Source organism: Lissotriton helveticus, chromosome 6, assembly GCF_964261635.1.
Source record: "Lissotriton helveticus chromosome 6, aLisHel1.1, whole genome shotgun sequence".
Lineage (NCBI taxonomy): Eukaryota > Metazoa > Chordata > Amphibia > Caudata > Salamandridae > Lissotriton > Lissotriton helveticus.
In genome coordinates, this window is record NC_136067.1 from 740,708,900 (window position 1) to 740,735,404 (window position 26,505).

Here is a 26,505-nt window from a genome sequence, read left to right on the forward strand (position 1 = left end):
AGCAACGAAGCGCAATGCGTTGGTTTAGAATGGCGCAAAGTTGTCACTGCATTGATATTGCAGCAAACCAGTTGCAGAACCCACTTCTGAGGCCTAGAACTGGAGAGGGCATCTCAGGCAATTTTAGAACTCAAAGATGGCAGAGTCCAGCAGCACCAGCAGAATTGCAAGAAGTCTTTTGTGTACCTGAACTTCAGAATACAGGAGGCAAGCCAGCAAGCCATTGGAGATCTCTTGGAGGGAAGGTAGAGTTCAGCTCTCCTTCAGCAGAGTCAGGGAGCATCAGGAAGTGGGGCAACACAAGAGAAAAGCAGGCCTTCCACGTCTGCAGTCCAAAGGTGAGTCCTTTAAGCAGCATAGCAGTCCTTCAGATATAGATTTAGTTTAACATCTAGAAGTGTCTGATTTGATGGGGTCAGAGACCCTAAACGTATAACCAAAAGTGCATTGGATGTGGGGGTGACTTCAAAGCAGCTCTCTGAAGTACACAAGCATCCCTTTCAACCCAGTCCTGTCTGCCAGGCTATCTGTGGAGGGTAATCAGTCCTTTGTGTGGGGACAGGACACATACTATTCAAGTGACGTGTTAGCTCACTTTCCATCCTTTCCAGGCAAGGCCATCATAATGCAGATGTATGTAGATGGTTCTCAGACACACCTATCCTTCCTGTGTTGTTGCTGTCTAGAGGGAATGCACAAAGTGTAGCTGTCACCCATCCCAAACGTGTATTGGAAATAGGCTTTCAGGTACACACAGTAGTACGTGCAGAGAAATGCCCACTTTCTAAAAGTCGCCTTTCGAAAACAGTAAGTCAAATCCAACTTCACCAGTAAAGAGGATTTATCAGTACCATTCCAAACATATGAAACATGAACATTCTACTTCTCTCTGATCAAGAATTACAGCTTAAAAGTGTATGAAGGAATTCCCAATGCTAACCTATGAGAGGAGTAGGTGTCACAGTAGAGAAAAAGGAAATAGACGGTTTGTCACTAACAGGAAATGCGTGACATAAATATACATATCCTACCATGAATTTATATGGCACTCTGCCCTTTGGCTTGCCTAGGTCCCATCTTAGGGGTAACTTATATATAATAAAAGGGGAGTTTAAGGATTGGCAAGTAGATTTGAATGCCAAGTCAAAGTGGCAGTAAACTGCACACACAGACACTACAGAGACAGGCTTGAAACAGGTTTGAAAGCCTGCTTCTGTAGGTGACACAACCAGTACTGTAGTCCACTAGTAGCATTTAACTTACAGGCACTGGGGATATGATATACCACCTTTCAAGGGACGTATAAGTAAATTAAATAGGTCAATCGGGTATACACCAATTACACATATGTTTAGAGAATAAGCCCATGCATTTATGATTAGCAGTGGTAAAGTGCCCAGAGTCCCAAACCCAACAAATAGAGTTCAGCAAAAAAGGAAGAGAAATGCAAAATGTTTTAGGTGACCCATCAGAGAGGACTATTTTCAAACAGGATTTAATGAATCAAAAAAGTTTGAACTTTGGAACTGAAGGCTGTTTTAAATGTTTTCTCCATAATGCTAACATTTCTTTTAGTTTAAATATAGATGTACTAACTTTACTTAAATTCACAAAACTACAAAAGCAAGTATGAATCAAAAAAAGAGACAAATTATGAAATATTTTATTAAACTCACTAACAAAAATATAAGAGAATTTAAATTTTAAAGGAAGCTTGGAGCTTTTCAAAATGTAGTTTTATTTTTAAAAGATGAAGTGATATTCTAATCTTTAGCATGTCTCTTTGTCCTTGTTTTGCTCCTAGTGCATGCTCTCTTTTAGTTGGCACATTCATGTGGTGCTTCAATGGAGAACACTAATCATCCATTCTAGATTCTCGCATGAATCTATATAAAGATGCCAACTTAATGTTTAGCTTCCAATTAAAAATTCCTCCATATGTACGAGTGTTTGAACACTTTCAGTTTTTAGTGTTGCTTTTTCATGTATATGTGCTTTATTAATCTGCGAATAATATTTCATTTTCTAAGCTGTTGAGGACTCCCTGATTAGGTGTGGAAGACCCCAGAGTTCCAGGTGCCACAGGTTATAAACCACTGATCTGAAGCTCTGCTTCTGTGAAAATCAAGGTTATTAATGTAATGTGAGACACACATTTTAGTCCCTCAAAATAACCAATCACACTGATTACTGTAGATGGGATGCAGCTAATCAAACTATAAAATTGGGTAAAAATTTAATAAAAAGGCTTTACTTCAGAGATTGCATGTTTGGCTAAACTCGAGTCAGCCCCTGAAACATAAGCCAGATTAGAAGATCGAAAGTTGTTTTGCTTTTGCTTGTTCAAATCCTCTCGAGTTTTATACTATGCTATTTTCCCCCAGAATTTTATATAGCGCAAACTTCACTCTTAGGTATCGGGTATCAGAGCGTTTTACATGAGCACAAGTTGCATTACACAAGGACACATTAATTTTTGTTAGGCACGGGGAGATTAAGTGATTTGCCCAGAATCACAGGATTATTTATTTTATTTTTATTTATTTATTTTATTTAGAGAGTTTTGTATAGCGCGAACTAGACCCTTGGGTATCAGAGCGCTTTACATTGCTTGAGGTAGAATAGACACAGTCATGTATAGAACAATAGATTCAGTTTTGTATTGTACAACTATGCTGGTTAAATGGCGTATTAAGTATCGAACGATAACAAATTAAAAGGTTACAAGAGTATAACATGGAGCTTAAAAGATTAGACTCATCTATGAAAGGTATTTGCTCATTAGAAATATTTTCAGTTCCCTCTTGAAAGACGCTGTGTTTGTTATTTTTCTAATGTTTGGTGGAAGAGAGTTCCAGATTCTGGGTGCTGCTCCTGAGAAAGCTCTCTCGTAGGTTTTCTTCTTCCGGAAGATGGGTGGTCTCAGAACTAACTCCTTGGCATTCCTAGCTGGTCTGTTTGCTCCCGATAGTTCAATTTTCTGGGCAAGGTATCTCGGTGTATTGTAGTGAAGCGCTTTGTGAGTGATGCATGCCATTTTTAGTTGAATTCTGGCTTCGTACGGTAACCAGTTTAATGCTTTCAAGTGTGGAGAGATATGGTCGAACTTTCTCGACCCGGAGATCAGTCTTGCAGCTGCGTTGAGGCATGCTTTTAGTGGAGCTGTAGAGAGTTTGGGTAGGCCTGCTAAAGTAGTGCAGCCATATTCAATCCTCGAGATTACCAATGATTGGATTGCTAGTTTAAGATCCGCCTGAGAAATGTAAGCTTTCATTTTTCTAATGTAGTTCAAATGAAAGCGGGCACTTTTAACCATTGTTTTGATATGGGATTTCATAACAAGGTTCTCATCGAGTATGATTCCTAGTGATTTCGCCAAATCAACTAAGGAAGAGGTGCAGTTTAGCGCCGTGATCATTTTAGACCATTCCTTGACCTCTGTGCGGTTCTTAGGTGGAGAGATTAGTAGGAATTCTGTTTTCTGGGAGTTTAGCTTCAGGTGATTGCTTGTTAACCATTGTAATGTAGTTTGCAAAGCCTCGTTCATTAGCTTGATGTCTTCGAGAGATGCGATTTTAATGTATAACTGTGTGTCGTCCGCATACATGTGAAAGGCTATTTTAGAATTTCGAACATAGGTTCGACATACAGGTTAAACAATGACGGAGATAGTGTAGATCCTTGGGGGACTCCAATCGTGTTAGGGGATGAGGGCGACAGAGTTTGGTTGATCAGGAATCTTTGCGTCCTATTTTTGAGGAAGGAATCAAACCATTTCAGCACATTTCACGATATTCCCATGCTGTCCTGAAGCCTGTTCAGCAATTTTGCGTTATTTACCGTGTCAAATGCGGAAGATAGGTCTAGGAGGATGAGTAGACATGATCTATTTTGGTCTAGGGCCTTTAGAGCATCATCGACTATATGTAGAATTGCTTTTTCCGTGCTGTGACCTGTTCTGAAACCCGATTGGCATTCATCTAGTAGGGAGAAATTGTCTATGTGTTCGCTAAGTTATTTTTGTTCACATTTCTCTATTAGTTTGGCAAGTATAGGGATGTTGATTACTGGGCGAAAATTATTCGGATCAGCCGGGTTCGCTGTTGGTTTTTTGATAATGGGGACTACTTGTCCAGTTTTTAGGCATTCCGGAAGTGTCCCTTGTGAGAGAGATGCGTTAATAATTTTCGTCCATATAGGAATCAGGATGTGGCTGACTTCTTTCATGAATTTTGATGGGAGAGGGTCGTTATAATGGTTATTAGGTTTAATGTCTAGTAGCGTTTTGGTGATGCTATTCTGGTCCAGCAACTTGAACGTATCCCAGTGGGACTTATTTTTTGTCTTGATCTCCTTAATTATTGCGTTGGTAAAGTTGGTATTGTTTGTTGATGGTTCTTGGAGGTCTAGGATATCTGCTGCACTCTTAAGCTCTCTTTCCAACGTGAAGAATGTTGAGAATTCTTCGCAACTTAGATGTGTTTTTGTGATATCTTGTGTCGATTTGGCAAACTTGTTCGATTGTTGTTTTAGTATTTCAAATAGTTTCCGTGGTCTGTTTTTGGCGAGATCCAGTTCAGATCTAATAAATTCTTTTTTGGAGTTGAGGATCTTCTTATTGTATTCTTTTCTGTTTTTTCTGAGGGATTCCAATTCTGAAGAAGATGGGTGTTGTCTCCATTTTCTCTCTGCTTGTCTCAATTTCCTTCTTTCCTCATTCAGTGTTCCGTTAAACCATGGATTTTTGTCCTTCTCTGTGACTTTTTTTAGTTTTAGCGGCATTGTGGTGTTCACTATGTCCTTTATTAAGTGAGTGTAGTGGTCCGTTAGATCATTCACGTTCTGCAAGTTGTCAGGTGGGTACAGGTCCTTCTCGCATCTTTCTATTAGTAGTTCCAAGTTCGGAACTCTTGTATCCCGAATCCATTTTTTTACTTTGTTCGGTTGTGAGTGTTTATTCTTTTTCCATGTGGGAATTTGGAAGGTTATGGCGTGGTGATCGGACCAGTCACAAGGTTCAATTGATAGGATTGAAGTATTCTCTTTTTTTGAAATTATCCAATCTAACGTAGCTCCTTTCGAATGAGTTGGCTGTCTGCATGCTTGAGGAAGGTTTAACTCGCCTAGGAAATCTTTAAGAGTGTTGACCTGTTTGTCATTGTTGTCATTCCAATGCAGATTAAAATCTCCTAAGAATATATTACTTGCGTCGGAATTAGTGTTTGCCGTAATGATCTCCATTAGTTGTTCTATGAAAGAACTATTGTTACCTGGTGGGTGATAAATTGCATGCAAGTTGCAACTTTGGTTGTTAGCCGATCTTAAATTTAGACCTAGGTATTCGCAGGATTTGAGTGGTCCCGATTGAATTTGATGAAATTTGATGAAAAGGATGTTGAGCATCGATGCTGAGACTCAAACCTGGTTCCACAGATTTGAGGTTGACCGCCCTAGCCATTACGCCACATCCTCTATGTTGTCTTCGACTGTTCCTGAGCTTCTAAACAAAGCGGGCCATGGCAAGACTATCCGTGTCCTTCAATGGATATCTATGCAGACCAACGAAGAAGAAAGGCGAGAATCTGTAGTCCATATTCATAAGCATGTCACAAAATACACTTTAGAAGACTGCTGAGAAAGCAAGAGGTCAAATCCTTTCTTTAAATCTATGAAATCACCTAATACATGCATTTCCTCTATTGTCTAAATAATGATAAGAAAACCAAGTGCGACTTTACAATACTGTGTATAGCCTCTTACATTTACAACTCCTAATCTGAAAACATGCCTTCGATCACTGGAAATACTTGGGAAAATGTTATCATTTGTTATACAGTGCAAGAAAATGTAACTAGTATGAAGGGTTTGTGAATAAATATGGAATGGAGTTATGTTTTCAGTTACAATGTATATATTACAGATTGGCTTCAGATTACAGACTCACTATGACATGTCACTGTTGTGGACTTTGAAATGAATCAAATTGCACAGTACAGAACAATAAAGATGAATGACTTGCAAGAACTGTGAAACTAAGTTGACCTAGAACCCTTTTCCTTCATTTTGTTTCAATCCAATTATTACTCAGTAACATCTTGGGCCAAATTACATAAAATATTTCACCTATCACACTTGGGGTACCAGGAAAACAGTAGGTCGGCCACCTGACACTTGTAGGGCAGTTCCAGTCTCTCAGTATCGTCAGAAGTCATAAGTCTTTCTGCCTCATTCTTTCTGCCTGGCCTCTTTTGTAAGATGTAGTCCTTCTATGTCCTGGAATGTTCTGAGGAGGTGGTGATGGGGTGCCAGTCTTATCCCTTGTACTTACCAGTGATAGTAGAATGTCTCCCACTCACTCCAGTCTACTCTCCACTCTATGTCCAACTTCTTTTGCAGTTATTCCTCTTTGCTTTATTGTAAAGATTCAAATAGTCAATAAATTCAAAATGGTAAACCCAACCTGAAGGAGCTATTACTTGCCCTAAACCTATTTAGATGAGGTCCCATTCCACTGTCAGGGCCAAGAACTGGGTTGCCCCTCCTGGGATTGGAGCCAGAAATTCTAGGAGGGACCTGGGATTGAATGGGGGCAGATCCTGCCAGTCCTATTTGTCATCTTCACACCACAAAAGGGGTAGTGCTAACTGTACCTACACCACCTCACTGATGGCTCTCTGTCAAACATTCCAGTTGTGGACAAACACCTTGTCTTCCCCAGTCTAGTGGTCAATCCATTGTCATCTGGACAGCAGGGTCAATAATTCCATTTTAGAATGTGTACTGGGCTCCTGAAGGTGGAATGAGTGACAAACTGGTTCTAACCCAGTTTTGGCTCACAGAGCACAAAGTACTTTTTTATAACATATTTTTTCAATATTGTTAAATAAAATCTACTTTCACCATGGAATATGATTTTCAAAAAGAGGGCTATGACTGTTCATGCAGACTAGTTTAATCTAGACAGTGAAAACAGCTTTTGGATATCTAGTCACTGTGAGGGCACACTACTTATAGTGTGCATTGGGTCATTCTTTTATCTATTTTGCACCCATCTCTTTGAACTAACAAGGCACAATTTAAGGGTGACGTATAGTCAAAGAAAATAAAATGGTTATGTTTCCTACATGGCAAAGGCTCTATTTCTTTCCATGTATGACTACGGGGCTTCTAAACTGAAGCCTGGCCAGAGCCCAGTGGTGCTCCTCACAGTAATTTTTTCATTAATGTGAGCGCAGTAGATACAAACTGAGGTCACATATGACATGTAAATACCATACCAATGGCACATTTCCTGTGCCATCTACCATGGTCTTACAGCAAAGTTAAATAGACCATTGGGATGAAACTATTGTTAACAATACCGTATATGGGGCTGTACAATGCACTGTGGCATGGACTAGAAGTGTCACAATACACAGGGTATTAACACAAAAAAAAGAACTGTGTCTAGAAAAAGGTGAAAAATATAGGTTGACCACGTAAGAAAAGCAACTTTGTTTCAAAATGTGCTTTCGCCAGGGTGGGACATTTTACTCAACTGGGAAAGTTGTGGCACACACCTACACATTTCTTTTATTTTGATCAGCTAGATCGAGATATGGGTTGAAATTGGAGATATGATGTTCCTCACTAGACTGATGTGGTGTTTGCATAATTTCACAAGTTGATTTATTTTCTTTGATGTGTCTGTTTGGAAAGAAATAGAATGATAACACAGTGAACAGACTGCAATTGAGAGGAGATCCAATTGAAACTCATACTTACATTTCAAGGGGGGGGGGGGTAGTGACTGAGGTGAGCCCTGTATGATAACTTTTGGTTTCTCTGCATTCACAGCGATATTTTGACATCCCTATAGCCATGGATTATTTCAGGGCATGCTGGAATGATATTAAACACAGCTCTAGAATTCTGCCTATTGGCTAGCACTTAAAGAATGAAATCATCAATGTTCTAGTACAAACTTATCTGCCAAATTATTATAATTTCCAGGTCCCACAACAATTGTGCAGCGATTGTTCCACGTGCTCCTTCAGAACAGGAATCACAAATGATCTGGGATTATTCTAGAGAAATAATGGCCCTAGGTTTACTAACTTGTAATGGACTCAGACTTTGTGTTCCATATACAGGATACAGAATGTATTAAATTGAAAATGGTTCATAGTTTCCTTGTACCAATCCTGAGAAACATTTATGAATGCATGTATTTTTGTTTAATAATTATCTCTGCGATTGTGCATGCTGTTCTTTACCATTTGCCTAATATTCACTCATGGTAGGCTGGCCTGGTGTCGTGGAGCGCTTTATGTGCGTGGGTGAGGAGCATGAAGGTGATCCTCTTGTTGACGGGGAGCCAGTGTAGGTCTCTGAGGTGGGGAGTGATGTGGCTGCGACGGGGGACGTTGAGGATCATCGGGCGGAGGTGATTTGGCTGCTTTGTAGTCGTTGCAGGTGTTTGTCAGGATTCCTGCATGAAGTGCGTTCCCGTAGTCCAGCCTGCTGCTGACAAGGGCCTGTGTCACCGTTCTTCATGTTTCAGCCGGGATCCACATGTAGATCCTTTGGAGCAAGCGGAGGGTGTTGTAGCAGGAGGAGGAGATGGCGTTGACCTGCTTCGACATGGAGAGGGAGGAGTCGAGGATGAATCCTAGGTTGCGTGCGTGGTTGGTGGGTGTCGGTGCTGTTCCCAGTGCGGTTGGCCACCAGGAGTCGTCCCAGGCAGAGGGGGTGGGGCTGAGGATGAAGACCTCCGTATTGTCCGATTTAAGTTTCAGACGGCTGCTCCTCATCCAATCGGCGACGGCCTTCATTCCCTCATGGAGGATGGACTTGGTGGTGAGGGGGCCCTTGGTGAGGGAGAGGATGAGCTGGGTGTCGTCGGCATAGGAGGTGATGTTTAGGTTGTGCTGGCTGGCCACTTGTGCGAGGGGGGCCATGTAGACGTTAAACAGTGTCGGGCTGTGGGATGAGCCCTGGGGTACGCCGCAAATGATGTTGGTGAATTCGGACCGGAACGGAGGTAGGCAGACGCTACTTTCCATTCTGTCCAGGCAAGGCCATCATAATGCAGATGTATGTAGATGAGTTCTCAGACACACCTATCCTTCCTGTGTTGTGGCTGTCTAGAGGGAATGCACAATGTGTAGCTGTCACTCCTCCCAAACGTGTATTGGACACAGGCTGTCAGGAACACACAGCAGTAAGTGCAGAAAAATGCCCACTTTCTAAAAGTGGCTTTTCTAAAACAGTAAGTCAAATCCAACTTCACCAGTAAAGAGGATTTATCATTACTGTTAGAAGCGGCTGTCTCTAGTTGGCAGAGGTATACACTTCTGACAAATAGGGACACACCTTTTCTACTCAGGGCAAGGGGATCACACACTTAGATAACCCCTGCTCACCCCCTTGGTAGCTTGGCAAAGCAGACAGGCTTATCTCAGAGGCAGTGCGTTAAGCATTTATGACCACATACAGTAATAAAGTGAATACACTACAAATGGACACGACACAGTAGTACTATAAAAATAAGGGTTTTTATATAAGGCTTAGCACAAGACCAAATAACGACAAAAATATACCACAATCTTAATAAATACTCTTGGAAGGAAAAATAATAGTTCAAGTACGGTTTCTTCTTAGCACAAAGTCTTTAGTATCAAAAGCAACTCTTCTTCTCTAAAACACAGTTCTTGGCAACAATGTAACCCACACGGGAGTCACACGACGTCGAGGCAAAGTTAATCCAACGGTTCGGCGTCGACAGCGAGGAGCGCTACATCGAGCCCGGAGTCGTACAGACCCCCACAACACAGTACCTTGGAAAAGTGAAGCACTCGATGATCAGCGGCGTCGAGATGTCCGGCGTCGCGTCTTCGGCGTCGATCGGGCCTCGGAGTCGGGGCGATCTGCAGCGGCGTCGACCGAAGTCAGGCGGGAGCAGCGCTCACGAGGTGAAGCAGGATACGGCGTCGTCGATGTCGAGGTTGCAAGAGTGAGCAGCGCTCACGGCGTCGAGAGGGCTCGAGGTTGATGCGATCAGCAGCGGCGTCGACACAGGGTCACTTGGAGCTGGAGCCGAACTCGCTACTCACTGGCGTCGCTACTGGCGTCGATCGGGCCCGGCGGCCGGCGTCGAAGGTGCGGGACACTGGAGCCGTTACTCACGATGTCGAGCTGGATTCGGCGGCGTCCGTCCGCGTCGAGATTGCTGGATTCTTCAGAGGTGCTGGATTTCAGGTTCCAGCAACAAGCACTTTTAGCAAATAGATGAAGTCCTTTAGCCCTGTGACTTCAACAGGAGACTGGCACTTCTTCCAGCCCTTGGAGATTTTCTTGAGCAAAGTTTGAGAGTACACACTCAGTTCCTCTCTCCTGGTTCCTTGGCAAAAATAAAGAAGCAACTGCAGGATTCCCCCAACAAACAGCACTCTGGCAGAAGGGGTAGGCAGTCCTTGGATCAGCAGGCTTCTTGTCCTTGGTTCAGGTTTCCTTGTCAGAAGTGATCTGAATTCTTGGTTCAGGGGTCCTTCTCTTATACCCCTTTTTGGCTTTGATCCCTTTGTCCATGCAGGGGAATTTCCCCCCATCTTGGGTTTGTTGTGGGTGTTGCCAGGCCGAAGCACCTGGCCTATTCACTGTGCAGGGCAGAGTCTTCAGCCGCCCAGCAGGAGCGGAGCCAGCATTGTCACTGGCAGGGGCAGGGCCATCAGTTGCCCGACAGGAGGTGGGCCAGGAAAGTCCCAGGCAGGCACAGAGTCATCAGTCGCCTGGCAGGGGGGCGGAGCCAGCATTGTATCAGGCAGGGCAGGCTATCAGGAGCTACTCTTCCCCTACTCTCAATGCAAATGCCCCACTCACCCCACACTGACTCATTCAGACCTCTGGAGCCACCCAGCTCCTGTCACACGCACACCAGAACCAGCAGAGACCGGTAGACAGTTAGACAAGAAAATAGCTACTTTCTAAAAGTGCTATTTTCAAACACAGAGTCCAAAAACCATCCACACAAACGGATGCATTATTAAACCCTGAGTTCAGGGATACCAAACTCGACATTGCACCATGCTCCCCGAGCCCGCTAGGATTATAGCATTAATAATCCTGGCAGCCCATTCTAACTGATGGAGAGCAGGTTACCTTACAATAGTGAAAAACGAATATGGCTGTAATTCACTATTAGGACATGCCAACCTTGTCAGGCTTGTCCTACCTTATGCTTACAATGCACCCTGCCCTTGGGCCTACCATAGGGGTGACTAACACGAAGTTAAGGGAAGGTTTAGGGACTGGCAAGAAGGTGTACTTGCGCAGTCCTCGTGGCAGTCAGACTGCACGTGGTCTAGCAATGGCAGACCTGTAGACATACTTTTACTAGGCCGCTTCTGTGGGTGGCACAACAGGTGCTGCAAGCCCACTAGCAGCATTTGTATTTACAAGCCCTGGCACTCCTGGTGCACTCTACTAGGGACTAATAGTAAACCAAATAAGCCAAACATGGAAGTCAATCAATACAGCAATTTCACATAGGGAGCACTTGCACTGTGGCACTGATCAGCAGTGGCACGGTGCCTAAAGCAATATACCAGCAAAAACATCGTAACAGAGGAGGCAAACAGAAAAAAATGGAGGAGAGACTCATGCCAATGATGCCAGGTCTAACACGTGTCCCCTCCAGCTGAAATGTGGGGAGAACTACCCTTACCCTAGGGAGTCCTCATCACTAAGGCGGAAAAATCTGGACAGACCATCAGCATTGGCGTGATCTGTGCCAGGGCGGTGTTCCACCGTGAAGTCCATCCCCTGTAGGGAAATGGACCACCTCAACAGCTTTGGATTCTCACCCCTCATCTGCATCAACCATCTGAGGGGCCTGTGGTCTGTCTGAACCCGGAAGTGAGTCCCAAACAGGTAGGGTCTTAGCTTCTTCAGCGCCCAGACCACAGCAAATGCTTCTCTCTCTATCGCACTCCACCTCTGTTCCCTGGGAAGTAACCTCCTACTGATGAAGACTACAGGTAAGTCTCGGCCCTCTTCATTCACCTGCGATAGAACAGCCCCCACGCCATGCTCTGAAGCGTCCGTCTGGACAACAAATTCTTTAGAAAAGTCGGTGCCTGGAGTATGGGTGCTGTGCACATTGCAGTTTTCAGGGTGTCAAAGGCCGTCTGACAGGCGTCAGTCCAGATCACAAGTCGTGGCTGCTTCCTGGAAGTCAGCGAAGTCAAGGGGTGCACAATGTTACCATAATCCTTGACGAACCTCCTGTAGTAACCCGTGAGACCCAAGAAGGCTCTCACCTGAGTCTGGGTTTTGGGCGGTGCCCATGCCAGGATGGTATCAATCTTGGGTTGCAGGGGGGCCACCTTGCCGCTCCCTACTTGGTGCCCCAAGTACACCACTGAACCCTGCCCAATCTGGCACTTACTGGCTTTGATTGTGAGGCCTGCTCTGCGCAGGGCCAACAACACTTCCTGGAGGTGGCGCAAGTGTTCCTCCCAGCTGGCGCTGAACACTGCGATGTCGTCCAGGTAGGCGGCACTGAAATCCTCCAATCCAGCCAAGACCTGGTTGACCAACCTCTGGAAGGTGGCAGGGGCATTCTTCATCCCAAAGGGCATAACCCGGAACTGGTAGTGCCCATCTGGTGTGGAGAATGCTGACCTCTCTTTTGCCCCATCAGTCAAGGCGATCTGCCAGTACCCAGACGTTAGATCAAACGTACTATGGTACCGGGCAGCCCCCAACCGATCTATGAGCTCATCAGCTCTGGGGATGGGGTGCGCGTCAGTCTTGGTGACTGAATTGAGTCCTCGGTAATCCACACAGAACCGAAGTTCTGGTGAAGCACCAGGCGCTGCAGCCTTTGGGACCAAGACCACTGGGCTGGCCCAAGGACTGCTAGAGGACTCAACCACCCCTAAGGCAAACATTTTGGAGACCTACTCCTTGATGTATGCTCTGACCTTGTCAGTCACTCTGTAAGCCTTGTGCTTCACAGGAGTGCTGTCCCCGGTGTCTACATCATGGACACACCACTGAGTGACACCAGGAATCAAGGAGAACAGATCAGGGAATTGTCCCAACAGTTGGCGACTATCCTGCTGCTGCTCAGGGGTCAGTGTGTCAGAGAGGACAACACCATCCACTGACCCATCTTGCTCTTTTGCATACAGGAGGTCAGGAAGAGGCTCACTCTCCTCCTCCATTCCAGCATCTGTAGCTAGGAGCATGCCCACTTCGGACCTTTCTAAGTGGGGCTTCAAACGGTTGACATGCAGGACCCGCAAGGGGTTCCTGGGAGACTTTAAGTCCACCATGTAGGTGACATCGCTCTTTTTCTCCACAACCTCAAATGGTCCAGTCCACCTGTCCTTGAGCGCACAAGGTTCCACAGGGGACATGACCCAAACTTTCTGTCCAGGCTGAAGCTCTACCAGAGTGGCCTTCTGGTCGTACCACCGCTTCATCTCCTCCTGGCTGGCCTCCAGATTTGCCTGAGCAAGATCTCTGAAGCGCCTGGTCTGGTTCCTAAAGGCCAGCATGTAACTGTATACATCCTGGGGAGGTTTCCTGGGAGATTGCTCCCAGCCTTCTTTGACCAGACTCAAAGGTCCTCTTACCGGGTGTCCATACAAAAGCTCAAAGGGGCTGAACCCTAGAGACTTCTGCGGCACCTCACGGGAAGCAAACAACAGGCATGGCAAGAGGACGTCCCATTTACGCCTCATTGGTTCTTCAAGACCCATAATCATGCCTTTAAGGGTACGGTTGAATCTCTCAACCAACCCATTACCTTGAGGGTGGTAAGGAGTGGTGAACTTGTACGTTACCCCACACTCCTTCCACAGAGACTTCATATAGTTGGAAATGAAGTTGGTGCCCCGGTCTGACACCACCTCTCTGGGGAACCCCATTCGGGAGAAAACACCCATCAGTGCCCGTCCCACCACGGGGGCCGTCACTGTTCTGAGAGGGATGGCTTCCGGGTACCGTGTGGCATGGTCCACCAAGACCGGGATGAACCTGTTGCCCAGGGCTGTCTTGGGGTCCAGGGGCCCAACAATGTCAATCCCCACCCGGTCAAAGGGGGTACTGACCACGGGAAAAGTTTGGAGGGGAGCCTTCTGCTTCCGCCCGCTTTTCCCACTTGCCTGGCAAGTTTGACAGGTCTTGCAATGGATATCTGTATCCCTTCTCATCTGAGGCCAATAAAAATGGGTGACAAGCCTGTCATAGGTCTTGTCCTGCCCCAGATGTCCAGCTAACGGAACGTCATGAGCCAAACCCAGTAGGAAGGCTCTGAAGCGCTGGGGTACCACCAGCACACGGGCTGACCCAGGCTCAGCAGCCTTAGGCTCGCTATACAGGAGGTCGTTCTCCCAGTAAACAAAATGTGACCCTGACTGATCACCTGAGGTTTGGGCTGAGGCCTGCTGCCTCATACCCACAAGAGAAGGGCACACTTTCTGTTCTGCACAGAATTCCTCCCTGGAGGGACCACCATCCTGCTGCCAGTGGGTCAGCTCGGGTAGGTCTCCCAGTTCAGCAACTTGTTCACCTGTGGGTTCCAGGGCATACCCCTCAAGGTTTGCCTCCTCCTGGACCACGGGAACTATGGGGGACGGTTTCCCGCGCCCCCTGCCTCTTCTCTTCACAGCTGGGTCCTGGGCCATACTTTCAGGCTCCGGGACCCCATCAACACCCTTACTTGCTGTCATGGATCGAGTGGTTGCACACACCCACTCTGGCACACCCAACATTTTCAAATGTGTCTCCCTCTCCACCTTAGCCCAAGGGGAGTCTTCTAAATCATTGCCCAGGAGACAATCAACAGGCATGGCGGGCCTTACAGCAACTTGAAGAGTACCTGAAACTCCCCCCCATTCAAAGGAAACTTGAGCTACCTCACACTCTCTCTGGGAGTTGTCAGCAGCTATCACAGGGTAGAATGCGTTGGGAACAACCTGCTCTCTGGACACCAAGTGACACTTGACAGCTGTAACACTCGCTCCGGTGTCTCTGAGAGCTTCCACTCTATGGCCATTAATAGTCACCCACTGCCTATATTTCTTAGTGTTACTAGGCAGCGGGGGTGGAGGGACCAATTCCATGTCTCCTAGAGAGACCAGGGACATCTCTGCGGGACCCTCCCCACCATGGGTAACCATCTCCTCCCCTCCCAGGGCTACACTCGCCAACTGACGGGGGCGGCACGTGGTGGTGCACTAGAGTTCTTCAAGGGACACTGGGGATCATAAAACCGGTGTCCCACCTGCTTACAAGCGAAGCAGGTCATTGGGCCCCTACGAACAGGTTTACCTGTCGGGGCCTCTGATTTCTTCTCTGGGGGAGGCTGGGAACCCTTCCCTTCGTTCCCTTGGGTATTACTTTGGGGCCCTTTCTGGAACTCCCTCTGTTTACCCTTGTCCCCCCCACTCTTCTGCTGGGGACCCTGCCCACCTTTGGCTGAGTCTCCCACTGGACCCTTGTGGACCCTGGTACTGACCCAGCGGTCCGCCTCCTCAGCAAGTTTTCTAGGGTTAGAAATCTTGCTATCAATAAGGTGCTGGCGCAGCTCTGGAAAACAGTTATTAGACAAGTGCTCCCAAGCAAACAAATCATAAAGAGCATCATAACTTTCCACTTTGCTGCCCTTTACCCAACCATCCATGGCTCTGCAAAAATATGACACATATTCCACCCACGTCGTACCAGGCAATTTCTTACATTCTCTAAAGGCCTGTCTGTACTTTTCTGGGGTTAGGTCATACCTTAACATTAAAGCATCCTTCATATGAGCATAAGACATCCTATCCTCAACAGGCATGTCTAACAGGGTATCTCTTCCCTCATTCACAAAGCGACCCCACAACCCCGCTCCCCAATCCTTCTCAGGGACCTGGTGGGCCAACAATGCTAACTCATATGCTTTAAACCATTGACCAATATCCTCATTCTTCTGAAAATCTTTGATCACATCTTTGGGAAAATAAAACCTACTTTCTGCAGGCACAGATGGGATGCTGCCACCAGAGGGATTCAATTCTAACTCTTTAGCTTTGAGCTCCAACTCCCTCATCCTGGTATCACGCTCAAAAGCTAACTTCTCTCTTTCAAACTCTAACCTTTTGATCTCCATATCAGCTTCTCTCCTGCCTCTTGCATTCTCTATCTCCAACTGCCCATTTATCTTAAGTTTTGCCATTTCCATGTTGTAAGCTCGCTCTTTCTCCCTTTCTTCTCTTTCTTCAGGAGAAAGACCCTTGGAGGAAACACTGCTGCCGGGAGGGGATGTGGGCCCATTCACTGGCACTTCCTCCTCCCCTTCCTCTGGCGGTACCACCACCGGATCAGAGGAATCTCTGGCCTCCAACCAGGCCTGCAATGCTTTGAGATATTCTGGTTTGTTTTTGCAGCCTGTGGTAGGAACTTTAAATTGCTTGCAAAAGGATTTCAGATCCTGTAACTTGTAATCCTTTATCTTACTCCTATCAAACTCCTCCACAACAACAGGGGTAGTGACTCCGGCATCACTCATGGTAAAAACTGACAGTTTCCAAAATCAAGCTTCAGGAAAGCGGAGAACAAAAATAGAATATCCAACCAAGTAGATTGTGAATGCGCTATGGTCTGCTTTCACTATGTAGCGTACACTAATCACTGCACATGGGTCATAAATGCAAAGTTCAAATCCTCACCGCTGACCCACCAATGTTAGAAGCGGCTGTCTGTAGTTGGCAGAGGTATACACTTCTGACAAATAGGGACACACCTTTTCTAGTCAGGGCAAGGGGATCACACACTTAGATAACCCCTGCTCACCCCCTTGGTAGCTTGGCAAAGCAGACAGGCTTATCTCAGAGGCAGTGCGTTAAGCATTTATGACCACATACAGTAAGAAAGTGAATACACTACAAATGGACACGACACAGTAGTATTATAAAAATAAGGATTTTTATATAAGGCTTAGCACAAGACCAAATAACGACAAAAATATACCACAATTTTAATAAATACTCTTGGAAGGAAAAATAATAGTTCAAGTACGGTTTCTTCTCAGCACAAAGTCTTTAGTATCAAAAGCAACTCTTCTTCTCTAAAACACAGTTCTTGGCAACAATGTAACCCACACGGGAGTCACACGACGTCGAGGCAAAGTTAATCCAAAGGTTCGGCGTCGACCGCGAGGAGCGCTACGTCGAGCCCGGAGTCGTACAGACCCCCACAACACAGTACCTTGGAAAAGTGAAGCACTCGATGATCAGCGGCGTCGAGATGTCCGGCGTCGCGTCTTCGGCGTCGATCGGGCCTCGGAGTCGGGGCGATCTGCAGCGGCGTCGACCGAAGTCAGACGGGAGCAGTGCTCACGAGGTGAAGCAGGATACGGCATCGTCGATGTCGAGGTTGCAAGAGTGAGCAGCGCTCACGGCGTCGAGAGGGCTCGATGTTGATGCGATCAGGAGCGGCGTCGACACAGGGTCACTTGGAGCTGAAGCCGAACTCGCTACTCACTGGCGTCGCTACTGGTGTCGATCGGGCCCGGCGGCCGGCGTCGAAGGTGCAGGACACTGGAGCCGTTACTCACGATGTCGAGCTGGATTCGGCGGCGTCCGTCGGCGTCGAGATTGCTGGATTCTACAGAGGTGCTGGATTTCAGGTTCCAGCAACAAGCACTTTTAGCAAATAGATGAAGTCCTTTAGCCCTGTGACTTCAACAGGAGACTGGCACTTCTTCCAGCCCTTGGAGATTTATTTTCTTGAGCAAAGTTTGAGAGTACACACTCAGTTCCTCTGTCCTGGTTCCTTGGCAAAAATAAAGAAGCAACTGCAGGATTCCCCCAACAAGCAGCACTCTGGCAGAAGGGGTAGGCAGTCCTTGGATCAGCAGGCTTCTTGTCCTTGGTTCAGGTTTCCTTGTCAGAAGTGATCTGAATTCTTGGTTCAGGGGTCCTTCTCTTATACCCCTTTTTGGCTTTGATCCCTTTGTCCATGCAGGGGAATTTCCCCCCATCTTGGGTTTGTTGTGGGTGTTGCCAGGCCGAAGCACCTGGCCTATTCACTGTGCAGGGCAGAGTCTTCAGCCGCCCAGCAGGAGCGGAGCCAGCATTGTCACTGGCAGGGGCAGGGCCATCAGTTGCCCGGCAGGAGGTGGGCCAGGAAAGTCCCAGGCAGGCACAGAGTCATCAGTCGCCTGGCAGGGGGGCAGAGCCAGCATTGTATCAGGCAGGGCAGGCTATCAGGAGCTACTCTTCCCCTACTCTCAATACAAATGCCCCACTCACCCCACACTGACTCATTCAGACCTCTGGAGCCACCCAGCTCCTGTCACACGCACACCAGAACCAGCAGAGACCGGTAGACAGTTAGACAAGAAAATAGCTACTTTCTAAAAGTGCTATTTTCAAACACAGAGTCCAAAAACCATCCACACAAACGGATGCATTATTAAACCCTGAGTTCAGGGATACCAAACTCGACATTGCACCATGCTCTCCGAGCCCGCTAGGATTATAGCATTAATAATCCTGGCAGCCCATTCTAACTGATGGAGAGCAGGTTACCTTACAATAGTGAAAAACGAATATGGCTGTAATTCACTATTAGGACATGCCAACCTTGTCAGGCTTGTCCTACCTTATGCCTACAATGCACCCTGCCCTTGGGCCTACCATAGGGGTGACTAACACGAAGTTAAGGGAAGGTTTAGGGACTGGCAAGTAGATGTACTTGCGCAGTCCTCGTGGCAGTCAGACTGCACGTGGTCTAGCAATGGCAGACCTGTAGACATACTTTTACTAGGCCGCTTCGGTGGGTGGCACAACAGGTGCTGCAAGCCCACTAGCAGCATTTGTATTTACAAGCCCTGGCACTCCTGGTGCACTCTACTAGGGACTAATAGTAAACCAAATAAGCCAAACATGGAAGTCAATCAATACAGCAATTTCACAAAGAAGAGAAACTCTAGAGGAATTCCTTCAATGGATAAATGCAGTAAATCCCAATCTCCATTTCACCTCTAATATCAGTAACAAGAAAGTAGAATTTTTAGATATTGAAATCTCGAACGAAGAAGGTGTATTAAAAGTAGATCTCCACATAAAACCCACAGCTAGGAACACATTACTACACTATCGTAGCTTCCACCCAAGATCGCAAAAAAATAGTATACCCTTCTCTCAATTCTTACGCGTCAGACGCAACTGTACGAGTCTGAATGACTTCGACAAGCAAGCCATAGCGATGAGAGCCAAGTTTTTAGATAGAGGCTATCCTCACCGTCTAGTGAGAGACTCATACAAGCGAGCAAGGTACTACGACCGAGACTGTCTCCTGCGAACCAAACCTCCTAAATCCACTGACCAATTAGTGTGCATTACAAAACACTCCACTGTGAATGAAAAGGTTAAACAAGTCATAAATTCGAATTGGCACATATTAAACAGTAATGGCACCAATGAACACAAATTGGCGAAACCTCTCTTTGCCCACAAGAGAAACAGAAATATAAAAGAATTCATTGTTCACTCCCGCTTTCAAAACAATACTCAAAAAGAGAATTTTAGTCAAAGATCAATTCTAACGAATAAACCAGTAATAGGGACCTTTCCCTGTTCCTCATGTAACTCATGTGGCAACATTCTAAGAGGCGAAGAATTCGAACACAATGGCCACAAAACAAAAGCTAAAGAAATGTGGAACTGCAAATCAACCAACGTTGTATATTTTATACAATGTCCCTGTCTACAAGGATATGTGGGAGAAACTTCCCGTATGATCCAGACTCGCCTGAACGAACATCGCTCGGCGATAAGAACCAAAAAAACTGCGTGCCCTATGGTAAAACACTTCATAGAGAAGGGCCACTGTGCAGATGAATTCAAATGGAGGATTCTGGAAAAAATCCACATTCCAGACTCCAAAGGCGGCACTGCCATCCGAAAGAAAAGGGAAGTCTTTTGGATTTTTGTTTTTAACACATTCCGTCAGGGAATGAATAATGAAATTCCGTGGGAACACGCTATCTCCTGAAGAATCATGTTCTGTAAACTAATAAGATGTCAAAAAAATCTCGTCCTTTTTAAAAAAAAAAAAAAAACCCTGGTAAACATAAGTATTGTTGTTACCAACAAGAATGGAGAATGAAGACAGTAATAAAGCTACTGTATAAACACAGTAAGAACATGAATAATAGTGTTAGGAACGTAGTAAGCAACCTCTGTAGCATAACGCATGTCCGAAAAAAGAATTTTCTCTGTACAGTCTGCAACCTCAAATAACACTTAGAAAATAGAGGCTACTTTCGCATGCGATTAGAATCACTCAAACACTTCTACCTTAGGGGTTTTCTAAACCTCAGAACGAAATGCAATTCGAGCGCCTCCCTGCCATCAAGGATTCTATAGGCATCTAAATCCCCTAAATCCTTTGAATGATACATCTATCTCCAAACTGCAGTTATTATATTTAGTACTCACCCATAAACGCTAACAATGGTAGTGCAAAAGTATAATCACTCAGATGCACTCCTTGCGTGGATTTACCTCCCTTTAAAATCATGCGCGTTGTAAATAATTAAATCGCTATATTAAACCCACAATAGACTTTGAAAGCACTTAAAATTGCCTCGAGGACATATTTACCTCCCAAAATATAAAAATGAAGTCTACCTTCACTTGCAAGCGCGAATAATAACAGCACGAGTATACAACTATTTATAGGCACTCTTATCATGGATTCACTTTCCTGTAGAATCAGAGGTTCCATAAATACACAAATCACTGCATTCACAAGATCCACTTGATAGTACATTAGCGGAGTCTGGCGTTTTACATAAATGCTAAACAACATAAACAAGCGTGTCCCGCCGTAAGAAAAACTACAGATCGAAGTCCCTCCTCGCTTTCTATATACCTAAACAGAAAAGCGCCTCACGCCCAATCATTGAAGTGAGCTAAACCACCGTCAGAGGTTGACAATGGAAACCCCTCCCATACAAGATCCACTTGGTAGTACATTAACGGAGTCTAGCGTTTTCATAAATGCTAAACAACATAAACAAGCGCGTCCCGCCGTAATAAAAACTACAGATCGAAGTCCCTCTTCGCTTTTTATATACCTAAACAGAAAAGCGCCTCACGCCCAATCATTGAAGTGAGCCTAACCATCGTCATAGGTTGACAATGGACACGCCTCCCATACCGATCGCGCTTGCAACACCCCACGGAGAAACAACAGAGCTGTAGGTAATTAGCGCTAATTATCTAAGATATATAAACACCTCCCAAAGCCGGGCAGTTTATCAGTCTCCACTCGTCCCACCACATCGCTAGACGGACTATCCCGCTGCCGCCGGACATATTGAGCCCTGCCGATCATCGTGAGGTAAGATGCTGCAAGAAACTGCTAGGACTAAACAGCAGTACCCCCGTTCTCCAATAATCTATTAGAATATAACTTAATATACCTCCCCCTTTATGTCCACAGGCAGGGAGATCTTTTAACATCACCTCCCAATCCAGCTACCACTTTGGAACATCTTGATAATACCATTCACGCATTCTGAAGTAGAAGACCCTATAAATACTGGTAAGACTAAAAAAGTCAGAGAAATACTTTAGCCTGATTGATCCAAAGACATAGATACGATTTAGGCATCCTCTCTTTCCTCTTTCCCTTTTTTTTGGATCCTCAGAATATCACGTTTTAATTTGAAAGTAGCCCTTGATCACACCAAAGATCAACAAGTGGGCTCAGGACAAAGAAATCAAGACTCACAGACATCTTAGGTAAGATCAGAAATCATGTCTAGATAAACTAAGTCCACCACTGTGTAAAAAATTGAACGCAATTATGGCATTACAAAGATCGTAACCAATAGACACAATTCTGGCTTTAAACCTCCTTTGAAAACAGATACTAGATGCCATTGAGGGTGATTCCAACCCAGGGAATTTTATCTGGCATCTCTCCATTTGAAAGGGCTCCGGCCAGCGGGAATTCACCACGTTGGTTCCGGTAAACCAGGTAAAAACATTTTTAATTAATACCTGTAAACTGACGCTCTCATCAGAAATATGATTAAAAATAATAATGGAAATAATTCTATACCCAAGCTCCTGTAATACTGGATCCGAAACGATTCGACCAAACAAGTAGAGAACCGTCTGGACTAGTGTCAAATAAGTGATCTCTTTTTGTAAGTATCACAGATGTAAATATTAAACTACTATCTAAGAAAAACACCTATCAAATAAGAGAAACAATCAATTTGACTTGGCTTTAATTAGTTAAATTAAATTAATTCTCATGTCATTTGTTTGTCTAATTTCATCATTATAGCACCATAAACGAGCCCTCAAATAATTAGCCGGGTATTTCTACCTATGCAAATCGAGTGGCTATACGTTGATTGTAGCATACCAAATGCTTTCCAAACCAAGTTAGGTGTTTGTTGTCTGAAATCAAATGCTCTCCAAGCCACTGAAGTAGGAAATCTTTTATTAAAATATGGTATTCTATCTTGTAATCTTGTATCCCACCGCTTTCGAGTCCCACGTTAAGACAGATGCCTTTTTGAACACAGAGAGAACTTGTAAGGAAATGACAAAAAATAAGAGTGAACAATGGAAATTACTGTTGTCTGCAAAGATGGTTATATATAAACTGGACAAAATGGCTGTAGAGATTAAAATTGAGGATAATACTAAATTTGTATAAAATTGCATATATTGTGTCATTATGTATATATAATCTATGTATATTTTCACTCTTTAGAAATTGTGTGGCTACTCCATGAAGAAGGCGCTGGACGCCGAAACGCGCGTAGAGACTCATTTCTCGCCACTGATTCATTATTGATAAAATTTACCTATGTTTTCATTTGTTTTTTAGAAATCTTGTATGAATTTTTAACTTTTATGATTGTGTTTTAATAATGATTTATTAATTGTGTAAGTGTTAAATAAAAACATTGAAGTTTTACAGTCAGTCTCAGCCAATTGTTCATTCAATTCACTACCAATGTGTTTGAGAATTTAGTTGCCTAGGTTGTTATCTTTCGAATGCACTGATCAGCAGTGGCACGGTGCCCAAAGCAATATACCAGCAAAAACATCGTAACAGAGGAGGCAAACAGAAAAAAATGGAGGAGAGACTCATGCCAATGATGCCAGGTCTAACAATTACCATTCCAATTTATGAAACATGAAAATGCTACTTCTCTCTGATCAAGAATGACAGCTTAAAAGTGTATGAAGGAAATCCCAATGCTAACCTATGAGAAGAGTAGGTCTCACAGTAGTGAAAAAGGAAATAGTCTGTTTGTCACTACCAGGAAATGCATAACATAAAAGTACATATCCTACCATTTATTTACATAGCACTCTGCCCTTTGGGCTACCTAGGGCCAACCTTAGGAGTAACTTATATATAAAAAAAGGAGAGTTTAAGGCTTGGCAAGAAGATTTGAATGCCAAGTTGACGTGGCAGTAAACTGAACACACAGGCACTACAGAGACAGGTCTGAAGCAGGTTTGAAAGACTACTTCTGTGGGTGGCACAATCAGTACTGGAGTCCACTAGGAGCATTTCATTTACAGGCCCTGGGGATAGGATATGCCACCTTACAAGAGACTTATGAGTAAATTAAACAGGTCAATCTGTATATACCAATTACACACATGTTTAGAGAAGAAGCCCATACACTTGTGGTTAGCAGTGGTAAAGTGCCCAGAGTTCCAAAGTCAACAAAAAGAGTTCAGCAAAAAGAGGAGGAGAAAGGCAAACACTTTTTAGGTGACCCATCAGAGAGGGCCATTTTCCAACAGGATTTAATGAATCAACAATGTTTTAACTCTGGGACTGAAGGCTGTTTTAAATGTTTTCTACATAATGCTAACATTTCTTTTAGTTTAAATATAGAAGAACTAACATTACTTCAATTCACAAAACTACAAAAGCAAGTATGAATAAAAAAAATACAAATTATGAAATATTTTATTAAACTCACTAACAAAAATATGAGAGAATTTAAATATTAAATGAAGCTTGGAGCTCTTCAAAATGTAGTTTTATTTTGAAAAGATGAAGTGATATGCTAATCTTTAGCATGTCTCTTTGTCCTTTGCTCCTAGTGCATGCTCTCTTTTTGTTGGCACATTCATGTGGTGCGTCAATGGAGAACACTAATCATCCATTCTAGATTCTCCCATGAATCAATATAAAGATGCCAACTTAATGTTTAGCTTCCAATTAAAAATTCCTCCATATGTACGAGTATTTGAACACTTTCAGTTTTTAGTGTTGCTTTTTCATGTATATGTGCTTTATTAATCTGCGAACAATATTTAATTTTCTAAGCAGTCGAGGACTCCCTGATTAGGTGTGGAAGACCCCAGAGTTGCAGGTGCCACAAGTTATAAATGAGGCTCCTGGTTTTCCATTTTTACTGATTTTTACAGATAATTATAGACAGAAATAAAGTGTTTCCTGTCTGTATTTATTTTTAAAAGTGGAAAAATGCAGAAAAGTGTGCTTCATGTGGGTGATTCTCCGTGCTGTTTTTTGTTATTTTTAGGACAACAGCTGAGCAGATAGGCAGCATGGGAAGTTAAAAATAGGTTGAGATTTCCCTAAATGCATGTTTATGGTAATGTATATTTGTAATTTGCATGCTCACATTTAACTGAAGGTATAGTGTTTTGCAGTATTTGGCTGCTTAATTTGCTAAAAAAACAGCAAGCAGGAAAATATGAGTACATGTTTATCAGTTAAATAAATGTGGAAATATACCATTTCATGACTCCACATCTTCGCAAATCACAAAATAAGTATGGATAAATACCAATAAGATGAGCAAAAAATAAATATGGATAAATACAGACGGAAATGTAAAAAAAATAAATACCATAAAACTGAGAGCCCTAGTTATAAACCACTGATCTAAAGCTCTGCTTTCTGTGAAAATCAAGGTTAATAACGTAATGCGACACACACATTTTAGTTAGGCGAAATAACTAATCACACTGATTACTGAAGATGTGATGCTGCTAATAAAACTATAAAATTGGGTAAAAATTTAATAAAAAGGCTTTACTTCAGAGACTGCATGTTTAGCTAAACTTGGGTCAGCCAGTGAAATGTAAGCCAGCTTAGAAGATCAAAAATTGTTTTGCTTTTGCTAGTTCAATTCCCCTTGACTATGCTTTTTTCCCCAGAATTGGATATAGCACAAACTTCACCCTAAGGTATCGGGTATCAGAGTGCTTAAATGTGCACAAGTTACGTTACACAAGGACACATTCATTTTTGTTAGAAACGGGGAGATTGAGTGATTTGCCCAGAATCACAGGATGTTGAGCATTGATGCTGAGACTAGAACCTGGTTCCACAGATTTGAGGTCGACTGCCCTAGCCGTTACACCACATCCTTCGACTGTTCCTGAGCTTCTAAACGAAGCCGCCCATGGCAAGACTATCTGTGTCCTTCAATGGATATCTATGCAGACCAGCGAAGAAGAAAGGCGAGAATCTGTAGTCCATATTCATAAGCATGTCACGAAATACACTTTAGAAGACTGGTGTGAAAGCAAAAGGTCAAATCCTTTCTTATAATCTATTAAATCACCTAAAACATGCATTGCCTCTATTGTCGAAATTATGATAAGAAAAACAAGTGTGACTGTACAATACTGCATAGAGCCTCTTACATTTACAATTCCCAATCTGAAAACATGCCATTGATTACTGAAAATACTTGGGAAAATGTTATCATTTGTTATACAGTGCAAGAAAACTAAACTATTATGAAGGGTTTTTTGAATAAATATGGAATGGAGTTATTTTTTCAGTTACAATGTGTATATTACACATTGGCTTCAGATTACGGACTCACTATGACATGTCACTGTTGTGGACTTTGAAATGAATCAAATTGAACAGTACAGAACAATAAAGATGAATGATTTGCAAGAACTGTGGAACTAAATCGACCTAGAACCCTTTTCCTCCATTTTGTTTCAATCCAATTATTGCCCTATAACATCTTGGGCCAAATGACATGAAATATTTCTAGTATAGTAAAAGAAAATAAAGAATAATATGTTTATGTTTCTTACATGGCAAAGGCTCTATTTCTTTCCATGTATGACTACCTTGCTTCTAAACTGCAGCCTTGCCAGAGACCAGTGTTGCTCCTCGCAGTAATTTCTTTTTCATTTATGTGAGCGCAGTAGATAGAAACTGAGGTCATATATGACATGTAAATACCATACCAATGGTACATTTCCCGAGCCATCTACCATGGTCTTACAGCAAAGTTAAATAGACCATTGGGATGAAACTAAAGTTAACAATGGCGTATATGGGGCAGTAATGCACAGTGCCATAGACTAGAAGAGTCACAATACACACGGTATTAACACTAACAACAACAGTGCCTAGAAAAAGGTAAAAAATATTAGAGTGACCTCCTAGAAAAGGCAACTTTATTTCAAAATGGGCTTT

The 26,505-nt window shown here is 43.9% G+C and overlaps 1 protein-coding gene across 1 annotated transcript in view; it reads right to left on the reverse strand.

Annotated features, from left to right (window-relative positions):
• The window catches only part of FUT9 (fucosyltransferase 9), a 675,803-nt gene that overhangs the window by 636,520 nt on the left and 12,778 nt on the right, over window positions 1-26,505 (reverse strand). The gene's annotated exons all lie outside the window — the stretch shown is intronic.